The sequence below is a fragment of the Rhinoderma darwinii genome, chromosome 5 (assembly GCF_050947455.1).
Source record: "Rhinoderma darwinii isolate aRhiDar2 chromosome 5, aRhiDar2.hap1, whole genome shotgun sequence".
Classification (NCBI taxonomy): domain Eukaryota; kingdom Metazoa; phylum Chordata; class Amphibia; order Anura; family Rhinodermatidae; genus Rhinoderma; species Rhinoderma darwinii.
The window spans coordinates 22,028,075-22,048,855 of NC_134691.1; positions in this window are offsets into that span (position 1 = coordinate 22,028,075).

The following is a 20,781-nucleotide window of genomic DNA, read 5'->3' on the forward strand; positions in this document are numbered from 1 at the left end:
ATAACAACCATACAACAGAATAGAGAGAGTTGCGCACACGTGCGCGCCCCTCTCTCCACTAAGATGGGAAAACTCCTTTAAGTTATATGGTCTGCAGAGCGCCTGTGTAAGACTGGTGTCTAACACTATATGGTCACTATGTGGTGGTAATATTGGTCTTTGGTTGACTACACACTTTTTACTACACAATTAAGTGTGGTTGCATTATTTCTATATAGCTGAGGGGTGGGCCCCAAGAATTATTTCCTCTCGTGGGCCAAAGGTATTCCAGTCCGACACTGGTCAGGAATCACATTCATACTTTCAGAAGAAACCAAAGAATGGGAAAAACAAGAACACTATACATGATTGACATAGATCATGATAAACTGGTTTCAGGAACAGAAATACCAAGAAGGAGCTCCTAAGGAGTACCCCCAACATGCCCCCAATAATGCACAAAACATGCATTGGGAGAGAAACTGGGTTGCTCCAGTTGTCCAGAAAACTACTCTAGTAAAGGGACAATAGTTTTACCAGCCTGAAATGGGGTTTGAACAGTGGTCACTTCCTTCCTCAGGCTGCAGGTGGCAGTCTTCATAGCCATGCTTCTACTAAGCTCCTCCCAGACAGGGGTGGATTTAGGGGGTCTATCATCCTCACCTCACCCCCTAAACAAGGGCTGATTTAAAAAAAAAAATATTTAATTTATTATTATTATATTTTTTTTATCGGCTGTTCTTTATTTCCATCCTGGATCCACCCCTGCACCCAGGATGAGAAACATTTGAAGTTAGTGCTTGGAAATGATGCATCGCGGGACCTAAATTAAATTCTAAAAATAAAGTATTTGGATTCCACAATTTTCCAGTCCTATAATGGCACCTGACAAAGTCATCATCAATGTAATGTGATGTGATGATTGGAGACGTGCCTGAACAAAATGTTGGGTTCTGTCAATTTCTGAGATCTTCATCAAACATTTTAATACGTTTCATCAACCTTCCCAGGCCATTTTATTGTTATCTCCCATGTGTAATATGGTAACTCGTTCAAAACATGAGGATTTCCCAATCTATGAAAATCTGGATTTAACTAGTGTGAAAATAAGTGTTGGTTGATGTTTATTTAATTGCACATGAACAATTAAAGACTGTGATGCAACATTTATATTATTATTGTACAATATTTTATAATCATGTCTAATGTTTATCTGCTCCACCTATGGCATTATTATATGGGCAGAGCTGTGATTTTACACATCAACGTGTGGTTAATACTTACCCTATACATCGTTTAAAAACATTTCCAGGAAAATTTGCAGCTGATGCATTATATATAATGTACAGACTGTACGACAATCCCCTTAACATGAAACAGATTCTGACCATTGCTAATATTAAAGCGAAACTCCAGCAGACACAGGAAATCATTCCCACCACACCTTAGCCTTGCCATCATTATAATAGTTTTTTTCTATTCCTCCCATTCCACTTCTAACATTCTTTTTAGCAGAGAATAATCCAAATTCTGTCCGCCATCTTGATTGTAGAAATCACTGTCCTGCCAAGATACCACATTGATAAGTGTGGCCAAATCACATCTATGTGAATATAAAGTAATATATAACTTCAAATTTTGATCAGGATGCTAGAGGGGCACAGATATGGGTTTAACGCACAGGAGAGGCCCTGCGCAGCAGCATGCATGTCACTGGCAGTGTAAAAACTTCTGCTTACTGCAGGGAATGGTAGAAATCATTGGTTGACAATAGCCTTACATCATATACAGGAAACAGTGCATTCATGGATTGATGGTATGCAATGGCCCCGGCACATTCTGCCTTATATTTTAATACTAAGGAATCTATAAAAGGCAGTAGTGACATCAGACACACATCATGATTACAGCAATCTCACATTTTCACCAGAGTTTTTTTCCAAAGCAAAAATTATTTTTTCATCTTGACATTTGTAGAGATTGGTTACTACTTCAGCTTCATCATTCCCTGCAATTTTTGGCTGTCGCCAATGAGATCCCTCTGGCTCATCCATTCACAATATATACCCCAATTCTAGTGAGGGGTCCCAGTGGTGGGGTACCCAGCGATCAGTCATTTATCACATATCCAGAGGATTTGCTTTGCAGGATAACAAATTTAAGACAACTGAAATTGCCAGGTTGTCTGCCTTCAGGAAATATATAGGCTGTGGAGGTGCACTCAATTTTCAAGGTGTGTAATCCCTGTATTTTATACGCTGAAACTTTTTGTAAATTTCCAGATTTTTGGTAATTTTGAGAAGATATTTCCCTGTAGATATAGCCATAAGTGACATGTACAAACTCTGTCTTGACCCTTTATATTTAGGAGATGTTGTGTGTCTAATTTTCTTCTTGGGTCAAACTTTTAACCAAAAACATGAATTTTGTGAATTTTTAATGAAAATTTTTACTTTGGTGCAAACTTGCATTAAGGCGCTCATGTGTATAAAGTGCCGAGCAGCATTTTGATATTTTTCAGAAAATATATGGGTATGGGCAGGGCCGGCTCCATGTTTACGTGGGCCCTGGTAAAGAGGACAAGTTTTGCAACATTCCAGGGGCCCTGAAGTAATGGAGGGAGAGCAATCAGAGCAACCCTTTATATGGGCTCCTAGTAGCTAGATCACCTAGATCTATGTCTGTATACCCATTGGCAGAAAATTCTATTAGTAAGGAAATAATCTGGTAGACAAAGAAAATCCAATTGTTGAATGTGGCTGTCCTTTAATGACACCATGTACCGGGACATCTCAGAACTCACGACTTTCCTATGTGTAGGCTCAGACTGTTGCTCAAGCGTAAATACATGTGAAAATAACACTTAACTTTAATGCCAGACGTGAAGTTTCCCAATTACACTGGCAAATGATTGATTTTGTCAAAGTTCATCAAAAACTCAATACAGGTTAGATAAATGGGGTGAATCACGCGGCAGGATGACCTATGAAAATAAAAGGAGAACAGTAGAAAAGTTTAGGGCACTATTTTTGGCAGAATAAGTGGGGGTCATGTATGAATATTGTCACTTGTACCAATTGCTTAATGCATGGACCCCGTACAGTGGCACAAGGAGACCCTGTGTTCCTTCATGACAGATATACCCATAGAGAAGAGAAGTAATGCTTCTAAGGAAGAATACCTCTATATGCCCTCATATGAAATTGAAGGCAAATGGAGGAAAAGTAGGGCCCCATAGTAGCACTCCGTATGCCACCATATGATGCCTCCATGACAAGCAATTTTCCTAGGTGGGTATAACTCTGTAACATGACATCCAATGGAGAATGGTAAGATTTTGTACTTGTGGATTCTCATGGAATCTCAGGCACCCTTTTGTGCATCTGTATAAAATTGGAGGCATTGGATAGATTTGTATGGGTGTAGTTTTAAAGATCTATACCATATAGATCCATAATATGGCAGTGGGCATGAGACCATGAGCTAGAAAACTGCCTCTTGAGTTACTATTTTAGGTCTTGCCGTCATTCCTGGGTGCGGTTGTTTTGGTACAGAGAAAAATGGCACATGACTTTCATAAAAGCTTTGCATCCAAGATAGATAGATAGATAGATAGATAGATAGATAGATAGATAGATAGATAGATAGATAGATAGATAGATAGATAGATAGATAGATAGATAGATAGATAGATAGATAGATAGATAGATAGATAGATAGATAGAAGGATTATGAAGTGCGACCCAATGATACATATGCCCCAGTGTTTATTTTTGTGCAAATTGCCCTTAAAGGGGTTGTCCAGCCCCTAAAAATTGATGGTCTATTCTCATGATAGGCCATCAATATCTGATTTGTCAGGGTCCGACTCCCAGGAGCCCCGCCGAACATCTGTTTTGAAGGGGCCGTATTGCTCGTATGAGAGCTGCCTCCCCTTCATTCCTGCCACTCCTCATACCATGAATCCCTGTCACACTTGTAGCGGCGGTTCACATTATTACAGCCTTTTCCCATTGAAGTGACTGGGAGAAGGCTGTAACACGCTAAACTGCCGCTACAAGTGTGACAGCGATTCATAGTATGAGCAGTAAAGGAAATGAAGGGGAAGCAGGGCTCGTATGAGCGCTGGGGCCCCTTCAAAACAGCTGTTCAGCGGGGGTTTCGGGAGTCGGACCCGGACCAATCAGATATTGATGTCCTTTCCTGATAGGATAGGCCATCAGTTTTTAGGGACTGGACAACCCCTTTTTAATGTATTGCCTACTATCATAAACTCTTAGCTTTTAACCAGCCTCAGTACCCACCTGAAGAGGACTTACATTAATGCATCCAAATGATAAACTACTGTATACACTAGTGCCCATGTAAGAGATGGCACAAGTGTGCAGACGTGCAGTTTCTCTTTGTAAATAAAGGGAAGCAAATGCAATTTGTTTTCCAAATCCATTTACACCCCATTAGTTCACTAAATTCACACAGTGCCCAAAAACAGTGCACAAATAAATATAAATTTGGCACCTGAAATCCTGATGGACGTAATCTAGTAACACAATCACACAAACAGCACTTTCACACATATAACCGTACATTATTTAGTTTACTTCAGTACATGCTACAGCAGAGCTTACAATCTATTTTTTCTGGCGCATGAAGAAATTATTTTGGATACAGATGGTCCATAGAGCCTGTGCAGTGCATGGCAATCAAACTAATCACTAGTTCTTCATAATACCCATAGAAATGTTTGACAGTGAACACAAATTAATTTGTCTGCATTTTAGATTGGTTTCATAAAAAAGCACAAAACGTATCAGAACAGTAAATTAAGGTGTTTGTATTTCAATGTTGTCAACTAATACAATCATATTAATTCTATCAAGGACCCTAGATAAAATATTGTGTCCCTCTTCTACTTAACATGCAATATTAATAAGGCAAAACAATGCCAAAATAATACCACCATACCATGCACAAATAACAGTAACACAGAGTGCATAAATTATACCCTAATACGGTGCACATTAAATACTATCAAACAGTGCACAAATAATACAGCTCCAAAGTGCACAAATGACAGTGCCATACAGTGCCCAAATAACACTGCCATTGAGTGTTGGCAGCACAGTGCCATACAGTGCCAAAATAACACTGCCATTGAGTGTTGTCAGCACAATTATTCTAAGTGTGGTGAGTAGTCAATCAAAACAGGATATCTGTCAGGAAATGTGCTCAATTCTGAATAATAAAGGAGCAGAACGACTTATGTTCCATTAGCTGCTTTATTATAGGTTTGGGAGGAATGGTGCGGTGGGGTGGTGGAGGTATTGGGGCAACTGCACCCCTTGCTCATGCTTTAATCTGACCCTGTAACCACTGGATGAACATTCTCACAGCAGAGCTACAATATATACAGATATATTTCACATTAATATCTGCTCTTCTAAACAAAGTGACTCATCTCTCAATGTCAAACTCTATTATCACTGGCAATTATTTTCTCACAATGGGCTGTCTACAACTGACTAAGATTATTTGTTATCAAAAAATCAACAAATACTTCCCCAGCAATTATCTACTATATGGTAATGTGTGAACATTCCCAACTCCACTGAAATGACAACTGAGTAAAAAGATATCTTTAATAGTAACTAGTTTAAAAACAGGGGTAACACACCACTGTGACATAAGCCCCACCGTGAAAGTAAAAAATGTATTAAACAAAAAAACACTGAAAGAAGAACAAGTTACCAGACTCATAGGCACCTATGACTCAAAACAAAATGACATTATGCAGATACTGAATAGGTATTGGCGTATTCTCAGTTCTGATATAGATTTAGTAGACCAGATCACACAGAGGCCATCTGTTACGTATCGGAGAGGGAAAAATATAAGGGACAGAGTCATGCACAGCTGTTTCGACCCCATTTCACCTAGGGGCACATGGCTGGATAGACAAATACCAGGCACTTTCAGATGTGGTAGTTGTAAAGCCTGTGATTTCATTCTTAAAGGGAATAGTTTTACCAGTGTTGTCACACAGAAAAAATACAATATTCGGGATTATGTCAATTGTAAGACAGCAGGAGTAGTTTACCTAATCACATGCCCATGCCCCCTAAATTATGTGGGTAAAACAGCACGACAATTTCGTCGTCGTATTAGGGAGCATGTTGGAGATATTATCCATGGTAGGGACACTCCAATATCCAAGCACGTGCATGCTAAACACTAAGGCCAGGCAGCAGTGTTAAAATTTCAAGCAATTGAACTCGTCAGACCCCCCAAAAGAGGAGGGGACTGGGACAACCTGATTTTACGGAAGGAAGCGCAATGGATCCATAGACTGGAATGTATACAACCAGCAGGTTTAAATGAGCAGACCAATTATACATGTTTTATCTAAATGTGTGATACCATCCCCCTATAGGTGGTTTACCTTGGGGTGGTTGAGTGTTTATCTGCATTTTTTGCATTACCTATTTGAGATGGCTACACTGATTAGCCAATACATAAAGAGATCGTTTTGTCAATTTTTCTAAGGAATAGAGATTTCAGCAACTTCGTCCACCTCATATGTGATTATTTACTCTTGAGTTGCTTTGTGAGGTTGCCCACTTGCGGTGTTATACTGTCCCGCAAGATATACTTATAACACATCATCTTTTAGCGCTTACCTCCTCGTGTTTGGCAGTCCGGGCGATACGTCCTTGGCTTCCACTGCGCCTGCGCGTTCGGCATGATGCGGCCGATGATGACCCTTGGCTGTCAGCTGACGGCGGGGGGTCACATGGGCAGGTGTCACGAATCGAGAGGGTGTTGTGATTGGTCAATTCATGTGTTGCCGCCGAATACGATGGGTGGAGTTTAGCGTTTATAGTAACCTAGCGCCTGCAATGAAGTATGCCGTTGACATCGATACGTGCATCTTCCCGTGACGCACAGCGGAATATCCGCTGTTGAATACTAATATCGCTGGTGATGAGGCCAGAGTTACCAAGATACGGACCCCTGAGGATGAGTATCTGAAACGCGTAGGGTCGTTTAATGTTTATGGAATGTGTGCATTGGGGACAACTATATTGTGTTACACCCAGCGTTAGGAGATCCGATTTTGTCGGACACCTATGCTTCAATTTGGGTTTGTACTACTGTTGTGCCCTGGGTATATGCTGATTCCTACAAATATCGTTTAAACACAGAGATATAGGTATCATAATAACTCAGTGTTTTTTTGTTTAATACATTTTTTACTTTCACGGTGGGGCTTATGTCACAGTGGTGTGTTACCCCTGTTTTTAAACTAGTTACTATTAAAGATATCTTTTTACTCAGTTGTCATTTCAGTGAACCTTATAATTAAATTTCTTTATATTGTGGGAGCACAATTAGATGTCTATCTAACTATACAGTGAAATTAACATTCCCAACTCCACCAACAAGCTTTTCAAAACATTTTTATGTCCCAAGGTTACCAGCTAGGATTGTCCGCATCACACTTAATTTCTGACAACTGATGACCTATCCACTGGATAGGTCATCAGTATATGATCGGTGCGTGTCCGACACCTGGACCCAGCACCGACCCGCCACTCCGGGCACCGGACGATGTTGACGGAAGCAGGTGGCTCCGGTCAAAGAATATTGCAGCTCTGCTCCTATTCAAGTGAATGGGAACAGAGCTGCAGTTCTGCCGCTATGCAGTGGTCGGAGCCATCTGCTTCCGGCTCCAACTACTGCATCCTATTCCAAACATCCGGTGCATGGAGGCAGCCAGAGTTGCGGATCAATGCGGGGTCCGGATATCGGACACGCACCGATCATATACTGATGACCTATCCGGTGGAAAGATCATCAGTTTTCAGAAAGTGGACAACCACTTTAAGTAACAGCTACAGTACTTTATTTTTCTGAAGAACACTAAAAGGCTGTCACTGCTCCAACCTTTTATTAGAATAACTGCTGATATCCAGTGAAAAACTTAAGCTAAAATACACATTTGAACTACAGCCTCACCCCCTGACTTTTGTTTGGGTCCTGGTACTCTTTTTACCCCAGGACTTGAGGAGAACCCATCAGCTCTTACATGTGGTACAGTGAAAAAAACTGTCAGCTCTCTTGCGGGGTGTAGTATAGAGGAGCTGTCAGCTCTCCTGTGTGGTGTAGTATAGAGGATGTCAGCTCTCCTGTGTGGTGTAGTATAGAGGATGTGTCAGCTCTCCTGTGTGGTGTAGTATAGAGGAGCTGTCAGCTCTCCTGTGTGGTGTAGTATAGAGGAGCTGTCAGCTCTCCTGTGTGGTGTAGTATAGAGGAGCTGTCAGCTCTCCTGTGTGGTGTAGTATAGAGGAGCTGTCAGCTCTCCTGTGTGGTATAGTATAGAGGAGCTGTCAGCTCTCCTGTGTGGTGTAGTATGCAGGATCTGTCAGCTCTCCTCTGTGGTGTAGTATAGAGGAGCTGTCAGCTCTCCTGTGTGGTGTAGTATAGAGGATCTGTCAGCTCTCCTGCGTGGTGCAGTATAGAGGATCTGTCAGTTCTCCTGTGTGGTGTAGTATAGACGATCTGTCAGCTCTCCTGTATGATGTAGTATAGATGATCTGTCAGCTCTCCTGTGTGGTGTAGTATAGGGGAACTGTCAGCTCTCCTGTGTGGTGTAGTATAGAGAATCTGTCTGCTCTCCTGTCTGGTGTAGTATAGGGGAGCTGTCAGCTCTCCTGTGTGGTGTAGTATGGAGGTTCTGTCAGCTCTCCTGTGTGGTGTAGTATAGAGGATCTGTCAGTTCTCCTGTGTGGGGTAGTATAGAGGGTCTGTCAGCTTTCCTGTGTGGTGTAGTATAGAGGATCCATCAGCTCTCCTGTGTGGTGTAGAATAGAGGATCTGTCTGCTCTACTGTATGGTGTAGTATAGAGGAGCTGTCAGCTCTCCTGTGTGGTGTAGTATAGAGGAGCTGTCAGCTCACCTGTGTTGTGTAGTATAGAGGATATGTCAGCTCTCCTGTCTGGTGTTTTATAAATCATCTGTCAGCTCTCCTTTGTGGTGTAGTATAGAGGAGCTGTCAGCTCTACTGTGTGGTGTAGTAAAGATGAGCTGTCAGCTCTCCTGGGTGGTATCTGATCTGTCAGCTCTGCTGTGTGGTGCAGTATAGAGGAGCTATTATCTCTCCTGTATGGTGTAGTATGGAGGAGCTGTCAGCTCTCCAGTGTGGTGTAGCATAGAGAAGCTGTCAGCTCTCCTGTGTGGTATAGTATAGAGGAGCTGTCAGCTCTCCTGTGTGGTATAGTATAGAGGAGCTGTCAACTCTCCTGTGTGGTGTAGTATGCAGGATCTGTCAGCTCTCCTCTGTGGTTAGTTTAGAGGAGCTGTCAGCTCTCCTGTGTGGTGTAGTATAGAGGATCTGTCAGCTCTCCTGTATGATGTAGTATAGATGATCTGTCATCTCTCCTGTGTGGTGCAGTATAGAGGAGCTGTTATCTCTCCTGTATGGTGTAGTATGGAGGAGCTGTCAGCTCTCCTGTGTGGTGTAGTATAGAGGAGCTGTCAGCTCTCCTGTGTGGTATAGTATAGAGGAGCTGTCAGCTCTCCTGGGTGGTGTCTGATCTGTCAGCTCTCCTGTGTGGTGTAGTATAGAGGACCTGTCATCTCTCCTGTGTGGTGCAGTATAGAGGAGCTGTCAGGTCTCCTGTGTGGTGTAGTATAGAGGAGCTGTCAGCTCTCCTGTGTGGTGCAGTATAGAGGATCTGTCATGTCTCCTGTGTGGTGTAGTATAGAGGACCTGTCAGCTCTCCTGTATGGTGTAGTATAGAGGACCTGTCATCTCTCCTGTGTGGTGCAGTATAGAGGAGCTGTCAGCTCTCCTGTGTAGTATAGAGGATCTGTCAGCTCTCCTGTGTGGTATAGTATAAAGGAATTGTCAGCTCTCCTGTGTAGTGTAGTATAGAGAATTTGTCAGCTCTCCTGTGTAGTGTAGTAAAGAGGAACTATCAGCTGCCCTGTGTGGTTTAGTAAAGAGGACATGTCAGCTCTCCTGTGTGGTGTAGTATAGAGGATCTGTCAGTTCTCCTGTGTGGTGTAGTATAGAGGATCTGTCAGCTCTCCTGTGTAGTGTAGTATAGAGGATCTGTCAGCTCTCCTGTGTGGTGTAGTATAGAGGACCTGCCAACTCTCCTGTGTTGTGTAGTGTCAAAGACATGTCAGCTCTCCTGTGTGGTGTAGTATAGAGGAGCTGTCAGCTCTCCTGTGTGGTGTAGTATAGGGGATCTGTCAGTTCTCCTGTGTGGTGTAGTATAGGGGAGCTGTCAGCTTTCCTGTGTGTTGTAGCATAGGGAATATGCCAGCTCTTCTGTATGGTGTAGTATAGAGGATCTGTCAGCTCTCCTGTGTGGTGTAGGAAAGCGGATCTGTCAGTTCTCCTGTGTGGTGTAGTATAGAGGATGTGTCAGCTCTCCTGTGTGGTGTAGTATAGAGGATCTGTTAGCTCTCCTGTGTGGTGTAGTATAGAGGATCTGTCAGTTCTCCTGTGTGGTGTAGTATAGAGGAGCTGTCAGCTCTCCTGTGTGGTGTAGTATAGAGGATCTGTCAGTTCTCCTGTGTGGTGTAGTATAGAGGGTCTGTCAGTTCTCCTGTGTGGTGTAGTAAAGAAGATCCATGAGCTATCCTGACATGCCTGTTGTAGTAAGTATTTGCAGTCTCCATTAAAAAAATAAATAAAAAAATATATATATATATATATATATATTTATATATATATATATTTTCGTTGTTTTCTGCTTTGTGCCATTCCTCTTTTACTTTTCCAAGACAGAAGAAACATCTTGGAGAGAGTGATTGCGAATAGCGAAAGTAAACGAGCAGCAGGAATGAATAGAATAGTATCAAGGTTATGGCACATGAATATCATAGGCAGGGGTCCTCTGCTCAAACTAATAGAGAGCGTCTTTCACTCTGGGTGACCCGGGATGTCTTTGCATTACAGCTCAGGTTGACCTCATCCTTCTAACATGCAGCGCACCCTTCTGTCCCACAATGATAACAAGCATCAAACTAATGGGGGGTGCACTATTTTGCTTATGGTGGGCACCTCTCTTCTTCTTCTGTCCACTAGGCTCAGGGCATCTTTTTAGAACTGATTTCTTCCAAAGAAATAAGAGAAATATGAACAAACTTGCAATAATCAGCTTATGGAATTTAGACTAAGATGTCATGGTAATGTGAAACAGATCACAGCACAACATAAACATCCAAAAATCCTGAGTAGGCAAAGACCTGGCTGTCAAATATTTCTGGATAGATGTGTGAATACATTACTCTCTATTACAACATACTCTGCGGCTTAATAAGAAAAAGTCATGGGTGTGTCCGTATTTTCTCTCGAGCAGTGACTATTCATTTGGCTTTGTTACTAGTGCAGTCAGTTCATGATTCATACAACATATTATGGGACATTTATGAACTGCAAGGCATTCCATTTTATGCAAACATAAAACAGTTTTTTAAACTCTTTATCTGTAAAGAGGCATATATATGTTTCCCTAATTTAATACACAGAATGGCTAGAGCGACTGTCATCTGGTAGCTGCTCCAGTATTGGATTGGGGTACCTTGGGCCCACCAGAGGACACAATTTTTAAGGGGCCACACTCCATCTTTACGGAACTTGCACATCCACTTTTAATGACATTGCAGGACATATCATCGATAAGATCTTAAAAGTTATTTGTGACTCCTTCTATAAAAAATAGACCCTAGAGGCAAGTTAATGTCTTGTGCTGGACCCTTAGGGCAGATTTTTGTATGAGAGTCTGCCGGAGGTACTCTGTGGAGCCAAGCTCCATTTCCAGTGATCAGCAAGAGCAGACGTCAGATGACAGCCGTTCCATTCTCTTTTTCCTTTACAAATAACTTCAGATCAGTCCAGAAACATGAAAATACTCTGTCCAAACACAGAAGTGAAGAAAAAATGTAAGTGGCTAGTTGGAATTAAACCGGATACCACAAACAGGACATTAATCTCTTGTACACTTGGAGCAACCAGGGGTACTACTGTAGGGGAAACAGTGGTAGCAGTCACACCCGCGCCTAAAGGCCTTTCTGCCACATTAGAAGACACCAGTATTATAAATGGCACATGGTTGCCGATTTTGCATTGGGACCCAAGAGCTTCAAGTTGTGCATTCGGGAACAGGATATTACCCCCGCTGGTCTTCAAGGACTGGGAACTTACATCCACTGGACACCAGGATGCAGAATACGAGTAATACCACTGGAAACCAATGACTAACCTAAAGGAACGGCAATGTCAAGTTGGATTACTCATGTGACGGAAAAATGTTGCCAGCTTGGTCAGCATTGCTTGCCAGTACTTTACCTCTTTATTCACCCGTTAATATTTCTTCAAGGAAAATACAAAGGTATCCTCAAAAAATCTCATTTTTCTCTTTTATATAAGCACCAAACCAGCCGAGAACAAGAGTTTTTTTTACTGCCTATAAATTTCTGAATATAATATGTGCAGATGACATTCAGTCTAATGACATATGATGTGTTCATGTCTATAAGTAATCGCCAGGAATCACACATGATTGAATCATACTGCATGCTTAAAATAATGTAAAGGCTTCGCCCAGGGATGAATCAGAAGGGTTTTCATACATCTACAGTACTGTACAAGGCTGTGACAGATGGTGGAGATTAAAGACCTGAGAAACGAGGCAGCGAAATGTGAATGAATCGTCACTTTTTATTTTAATAGTTTTGGGTACATTTAACTTTTAGGTATGCAATTATACAAATATTTGCCTATAGGTTTTTTTTATTATATTTCTAAAAAATATGGAAGGAGATTTATCAAAACTGAAAAAAGTGAAGCAGTTGACAATAAATCATAATTAGAAATCATATTCTATATCTCATTGGCCCTTTGGAAATTAAAGCAGTAATGAAAAACTTTCACTTTTCCATTACACAAGTTTTGATAAATCCCCCTTCTCCTCCGGGTATTGTAGGATCGGATAGTATAGTGGTAACAAATTTATCAAAATGGAGATCGCAATATAATAATGCGTTTGGCTCAACCCACTAGGAAAGTTACACACATTGGCAGATTTACTAAGCTAAGATTTAGTTTCACTGTATAGTTAGATAGAATCTAATTGTGCTCCCACGATATAAAGAATTTTAATTATAAGGTTCACTGAATTGACAACTGAGTAAAAAGATATCTTTAATAGTAACTAGTTTAAAAACAGGGGTAACACACCACTGTGACATAAGCCCCACCGTGAAAATTTAAAAAATGTATTAAACAAGGAAACACTGAGTTATTATGATAGCTATATCTCTGTGTATAAACGATATTTGTAGGAATCAGCATATACCCAGGGCCCAACAGTAGTACAAGCCCTAATTATAGCATAGGTGTCCGACAATTACGGATCTCCTAACGCTGGGTTTCACACAATATATTGTCCCCAATGCACACATTCCTTAAACCTTAAACGACCCTACGCGTTTCAGATACTCATCCTCAGGGGTCCGTATCTTGGTAACTCTGGCCTCATCACCAGCGATATTAGTATTTCAACAGCGGATATTCCGCTGTGCGTCACGGGAAGATGCACGTATCGATGTCAACGGCATACTCCATAGCAGGCGCTAGGTTACTATAAACGCTAAACTCCACCCATCGTGTACGGCGGCAAAACATGAATTGACCAATCACAACACCCTCTCGATTCGTGACACCTGCCCATGTGACCCCCCGCCGTCAGCTGACAGCCAGGGGTCATCATCGGCCGCATCAAGCCGAACGCGCAGGCGCAGTGGAAGCCAAGGACGTGTCGCCCGGACTGCCAAACACGAGGAGGTAAGCGCTAAAAGATAATATATTGTAAGTATATCTTGCGGCACAGTGTACCACCGCAAGTGGGCAACCTCACAAAGCAACTCAAGAGAAAAAGACACATATGAGGTGGAAGAAATTGCTGAGGTCCCTATTCCTTAGAAAAACTGACAAAACGATCTCTTTGTGTGTTGGCTAACAAGTATAGCCATCTCAAATAAGTAATGCACAAATGCAGATAAACACTCACCCACCCCAAGGTAAAACACCTATAGGGGGATGGTATCACACATTTTAAATAAAACATGTATAGTTAGTCTGCTCATTTAGACCTAGTGGTTGTATGCATTCCAGTCTATGGATCCACTGCGCTTCCTTCCGTAGAATCAGGTTATCCCAGTCCCCTCCTCTCTTGGGGGGTCTGACAAGTTCAATTGCTTGAAATTTTAACACTGCTGCCTGGCCTTGGTGTTTTGCATGCACGTGCTTAGATATTGGAGTGTCCCTACCATGAATAATGTCTCCAACATGCTCCCTAATACGACGACGAAATTGTCGTGCTGTTTTACCCACATAATTTAGGGGGCATGGGCATGTAATAAGGTAGACTACTCCAGCTGTCTTGCAATTGACATAATCCCGAATATTGTATTGTTTTTGGGTGACAACACTGGTAAAGCTATTTCCTTTAAGAATGAAATCACAGGCTTTACAACCACCGCATCTAAAAGTGCCTGGTGTTTGTCTATCCAGCCATGTACCCCTAGGTGAAATGGGATCAAAACAGCTGTGCATGACTCTGTCCCTTATATTTTTCCCTCTCCGATACGTGACAGAAGGCCTCTGTGTGATCTGATCTGCTAGATCTATATCAGAACTGAGAATACGCATTTGTGCATTACTTATTTGAGATGGCTATACTTGTTAGCCAACACACAAAGAGATCGTTTTGTCAGTTTTTCTAAGGAATAGGGACCTCAGCAATTTCTTCCACCTCATATGTGTCTTTTTCTCTTGAGTTGCTTTGTGAGGTTGCCCACTTGCGGTGGTACACTGTGCCGCAAGATATACTTACAATATATTATCTTTTAGCGCTTACCTCCTCGTGTTTGGCAGTCCGGGCGACACGTCCTTGGCTTCCACTGCGCCTGCGCGTTCGGCTTGATGCGGCCGATGATGACCCCTGGCTGTCAGCTGACGGCGGGGGGTCACATGGGCAGGTGTCACGAATCGAGAGGGTGTTGTGATTGGTCAATTCATGTTTTGCCGCCGTACACGATGGGTGGAGTTTAGCGTTTATAGTAACCTAGCGCCTGCTATGGAGTATGCCGTTGACATCGATACGTGCATCTTCCCGTGACGCACAGCGGAATATCCGCTGTTGAAATACTAATATCGCTGGTGATGAGGCCAGAGTTACCAAGATACGGACCCCTGAGGATGAGTATCTGAAACGCGTAGGGTCGTTTAAGGTTTAAGGAATGTGTGCATTGGGGACAATATATTGTGTGAAACCCAGCGTTAGGAGATCCGTAATTGTCGGACACCTATGCTATAATTAGGGCTTGTACTACTGTTGGGCCCTGGGTATATGCTGATTCCTACAAATATCGTTTATACACAGAGATATAGCTATCATAATAACTCAGTGTTTCCTTGTTTAATACATTTTTTAAATTTTCACGGTGGGGCTTATGTCACAGTGGTGTGTTACCCCTGTTTTTAAACTAGTTACTATTAAAGATATCTTTTTACTCAGTTGTCAATTCAGTGAACCTTAAGCTAAGATTTAGACAGCATAAACAGTCTGAAGATGCGCCAAATTTATCACAGTGGTGAATTCTGTATGATAAATTTGGCGTCCCTTTCTAGACACTTTTCTCTTCCTTGTACCAATTCTTGGTTGTCTTAGTTTTCGTTTGGCACATTCTAAGTCACATCACCATCCCTGCTAAGCCATCCCCCGTTCCTAGACACTTTTTAAAAGTTTCTAGTGAGGCGCAAACATCTGTTTTTTTTACCAAATTGCACCATGGGGCACTTTTTTTTACACATTCTAGATGCAGAAAAGCAGTAATTCTGCACCACTCTCTTCCTTATGCCACTTTATAGCTAGTGTGCATATACACCAATATTTTGCCAAAAGCATTCTTTAAAAATTTGGAGAATTTTATGAGTTCTCTTAGCCATGTCTCTTTTTCTAGATACTTTCTAAAACTGTTGAGGTAGGCGTAAAATATCGAATAAATTTTTGCTAGAATTCTGGAACATTTTTCTTAATACATCCCCACATGCCTGTTTGGCATTTTATATAGTAACATAGTATTACATTGTTTTTAGGCTGTTTGTAAGCCTAACAACTTAGTTCTAGTAGTGATGGAAACCTGTTTGACCAATTGCACTGGAAGTTAAAGGGTTTTTCGACCTTATAATATTATAGTTCATCGATGAGTACCCTTAAACTTATGAAACGTTCTTATTCCCTCCCCTTTGCTGGCAAAACTTTTTCTGAAATGCGGTCATGTGATCTCGCCTCGCTTGTTTACTCCCCCATTCAGTGACTTTTCGTACTTTTATCACATGGGTTTCCTTCTTTCATTTACTCGCAAAGTACGAAATGACACTGGTCGTTAGATACACATTGAGAATCTCATAGGCTTGTATAGAGAGCCTGACTTCCGATCCACAAGTCTTTTAACCAAATGTCCATTACAAATGGACCAAAAGATAAAAAATGCGTCTTTAAGCAGAGTAAAGGGAGAGCGTGTATCAAGATGCAGAATTGAGATCAAGGGAATCATGGGATATGTATTTCAAATGCCTTGTGCTGCTGAAGTGATCCCACCTAATTTTTAGTAACCGGGTGCAAAACAAACACTAAACCGGGAGTTGGAATCGAACAAGAATATTATCAAAACTTAACAAAATATGTTCTGGGCCATCAGTACAGCACAAGAATAGTGATAACAGTTTTTTGTTTTATTTTGGGAGGATATTCGAAACCCCTTAAAACAAGGAAGGTACAAAACTGGGCAAGTAGTTCAAAGTGGGTCTGGGCAGTCTATCAGTATCAAAACTAAATAAAATGACTCCTAATGAAGGAGGTAGTGGTGCTGTACATCTTCACAGCTCTAGAGTATTTGGTATTGCAACGCATTGAGAGTGGGTCCATTAGTGGCACATTCCTTTTAAAACTGTAACCCTTGTGTGGGGATTTCAGCCATATCCGAAGAAGAACTCAGCTGGAGCTTGAAAGACATAACATTATTAAAAAAGACTGCACCTTTTTTCAAGCAATTTTAGTTTCAACTGTATTTTCATTGAAAGATTTTTCAAAAACATACAAAACATAGTCGTACGGGGAGGCCGTGCAAACCATACAGAAATGCCTTATAGGCAGAAATGAAAATAAAGTCAAATTTGGCATACAAAAATACACATGTTACAAGTGAGTAAAAGTGCATGACAAACGGTATTAGATTAGAAGACTTCCAGAAGATCAAACCAGATTAGACAAAACAAGGGGGGGGGGACAAAAGGAGGGGAAAGGTGGAAGACGGTAGACGGAAGGAGGACAGAGACTTCCAAGTGAGCGGTCAAGGGTTTAACCTAAGGACAATGACAACCAGTCGGTGTCCCAATGGTCCCAAATTAATTTAAATCTGTCCAAAGAGTTGCAATGTGAGGCAGGCATATGTTCCATAGTGCGGATCTCCCTAATCCTAGTCTGAAGGTCAGTGTTAGAGGGAGGTGTAGTTTGTCTTCATTTCCATGCAATCAGGGTTTTAGCCGCTGTGAGAAGGTGATGGAATAGATGAGCTGAGGCCTTCCCCATTGACTGAGGAGGAACATTTAATAAATAATGTATTGGATCTAGCAGAATATCCTGTTGCAATACTGCGGTAGTCAGGTTCCTTACCTCCAACCAGAACTGCTGCACAAGGGGCAGTCCCAAAAAGTATGTAACAGATCACCCCTCTGACTTCGGTATCGCCAACAATCTGATGAGATGCCCAGATTGAAGTTATGTAAGAGGGCAGGGTTGTGATACCAGAACATAAGGATTGTATACTGATTTTCTTTATACTCTGTACAAAGAGAAGTTTTAGCTGCTTTTGACCAAATGATCTGCCACAATGACACAATGAGGAGGGGATGGATCTACCCAGTATGGTTTCCTACCTAGTCATATATCTATGTATAGGTGGAATGGAGTTATCTGGAGAAAGCAATATGGTAAAAAATGGCAGATATAAGACCCCTAGTTGTGTTGTTGTGGCAACATAATTTTTCAAAGCTGGTAGGCTTAGAGACCCGAGTGGAACCAAAAGTTTGTTGCATGTAGTGTCTAATTTGCAGATAGTGGAAAAATGCAGAAGAGGGAACACTATGGTCTTGTTGGAAGTAAGAGAATGGGTGAAGATCTACAGTAGTGTAAGGGGGATTAACCATATCAGCCAGGTGGAAGATATTTGCCCCAGCCCAAAGTCGGACCATCTGTGAGGTGGTACCTCCTGGTATAGTAGGGGTATATAACACGGAAGTCAATGATGAACATTTAGACGCCAAATGGAAGTGTCCTTTGCACACCTCCCAAATTTCTCTCTGAAAGCGCATAGGTCCCAAGAGGGCAGACGAAGGCAGAGGCAGGGGCTCATCCCATAACATGGAGTTAAGATGGATCAGAGCCATCTATAATTTCTCTATTTCAGTCCATGATACGCCCAAAGAAGGACATGGGGACAGAGCCCCATCTGGCCATAAGTCTGCGTAATTCCGCAAAAAGAGGAGATACATATCTCCAATGGTATTTGTAATTTTGTTTGAGAATCTGAAGGGTAGGTGAGGGAACATTAAAGAGGCTCTGTCACCAGATTTTGCAACCCCTATCTGCTATTGCAGCAGATAGGCGCTGCAATGTAGATTACAGTAACGTTTTTATTTTTAAAAAACGAGCATTTTTGGCCAAGTTATGACCATTTTTGTAGTTATGCAAATGAGGCTTGCAAAAATCCAAGTGGGTGTGTTTAAAAGTAAAAGTCCAAGTGGGCGTGTATTATGTGCGTACATCGGGGCGTTTTTAATACTTTCACTAGCTGGGCGCTCTGAAGAGAAGTAACATCCTCTTCTCTTCAGAACGCCCAGCTTCTGACAGTGCAGATCTGTGACGTCACTCACAGGTCCTGCATCGTGTCGGACGAGCGAGGACACATCGGCACCAGAGGCTACAGTTGATTCTGCAGCAGCATCAGCGTTTGCAGGTAAGATCAACTTACCTGCAAACGCTGATGCTGCTGCAGAATCAACTGTAGCCTCTGGTGCCGATGTGGCCGTCACGATGCAGGACCTGTGAGTGACGTCACAGATCAGCACTGTCAGAAGCTGGGCGTTCTGAAGAGAAGAGGATGTTACTTCTCTTCACAGCGCCCAGCTAGTAAAAGTATTAAAAACGCCCCGATGTACGCACATAATACACGCCCACTTGGACTTTTACTTTTAAACACACCCACTTGGACTTTTGCAAGCCTCATTTGCATAAATACGAAAATGGTCATAACTTGGCCAAAAATGCTCGTTTTTTAAAAATAAAAACGTTACTGTAATCTACATTGCAGCGCCGATCTGCTGCAATAGCAGATAGGGGTTGCAAAATCTGGTGACAGAGCCTCTTTAATAGTGAGTGCTTGCGTTTTGGCGGCGTTAGTTTTATAGCCCGAAAGATCCCCATACACATGGAGAATGTTAGTGAGGGTAGGTAAAGAGGTGTGAGGTTTTGTAATAGTCAGGAGGACATCGTCCGCAAATAGTGAGACCTTAAACCCTCAATCATGTATCGAGACTGCTACAATATCTAGAGATTGGCGTATTTGAGCCGCAAGAGGCTCAATACAGAGCACAAAGAGGAGCTGTGAAAGTGGGCAGCCTTGACGCGTACCATTCTATATCTGGAACGAGGGAGAGGTGGAATGTGGGAGCTTAATGGCCGCCATTGGATTTGAGTAAAGACCTCGCAGAACTGTCAGAAAAGGACCCGAAATCCCAAATGTACTCATAGTTTCGAACAGGAACGGCCACCCCAAGCGATCAAACATCTTCTCAGCATCAAGGCTGAGGAGGATCGCTGATTCTTCCTGCTTATTCAGGGCGTCAATAAGATCAAGGATTCTCCTCATGTTGTCGCCTCCCTGTCTGAGGGGGACCAAGCCCACCTGGTCCTTATGGATCAAAGATGGAAGCCAGACATTAAGTCTATTTGCGAGGAGGCGAGTGAAGATTTTAAGGTCGGAATTAATTAAATTAATTAAAAAAGCTATGGGCCTATTATTAGCGCATTCTGCGTGGTCTTTACCCAGTTTAGGAATCAATGTGATGTTTGAATGTGAGAAGGTTTGAGGGATGGGAGAGCCTTGTAGGAAGGCATTAAGCAATGAGACCATCTTTGGAACCAGGATCTCCGCAAAGGTTTTATAATATATATAAAGGTAAGTGATATAGGGTTTTATAGTAGTCATGAAAAATTGTGGCTATCGAGTATGGATGATACTGCAGGAGGCCCGAACTGTCTCTAACAACTTACGGAGTACGGGCAGCTATTTGGTCTCGCAATTGTCGAGCTAAGTGGGTATGAGCCTTGTTGCCCTTGTCATAATATCGCTGTTTAGTATAGAAGAGTGACTTTTCCACTCCTTTCATGGCTAAAACTTTAAGCTAAGCCCGTGCCTCAATCAGCCTCCGCAGGGTCATCACAGCCGGGCAATCCCCCATCTCTCTTTCCAGTCTGGAAAGTCTTTTAAGAAGTGATCCCCTTTTGACCCTTTTAATCTGGAACCCATAGTCATGCAGTGTCCCCTCAGTACAGCCTTATGGGCTTCCCAGAGGGCAGAAATAGATTGGACCGAACCATCATTATATTCGTAGAAGTGGCGTAGATGCGTGCCCGGCTTCTCTCTGAAGATAGGGCTTTTAAC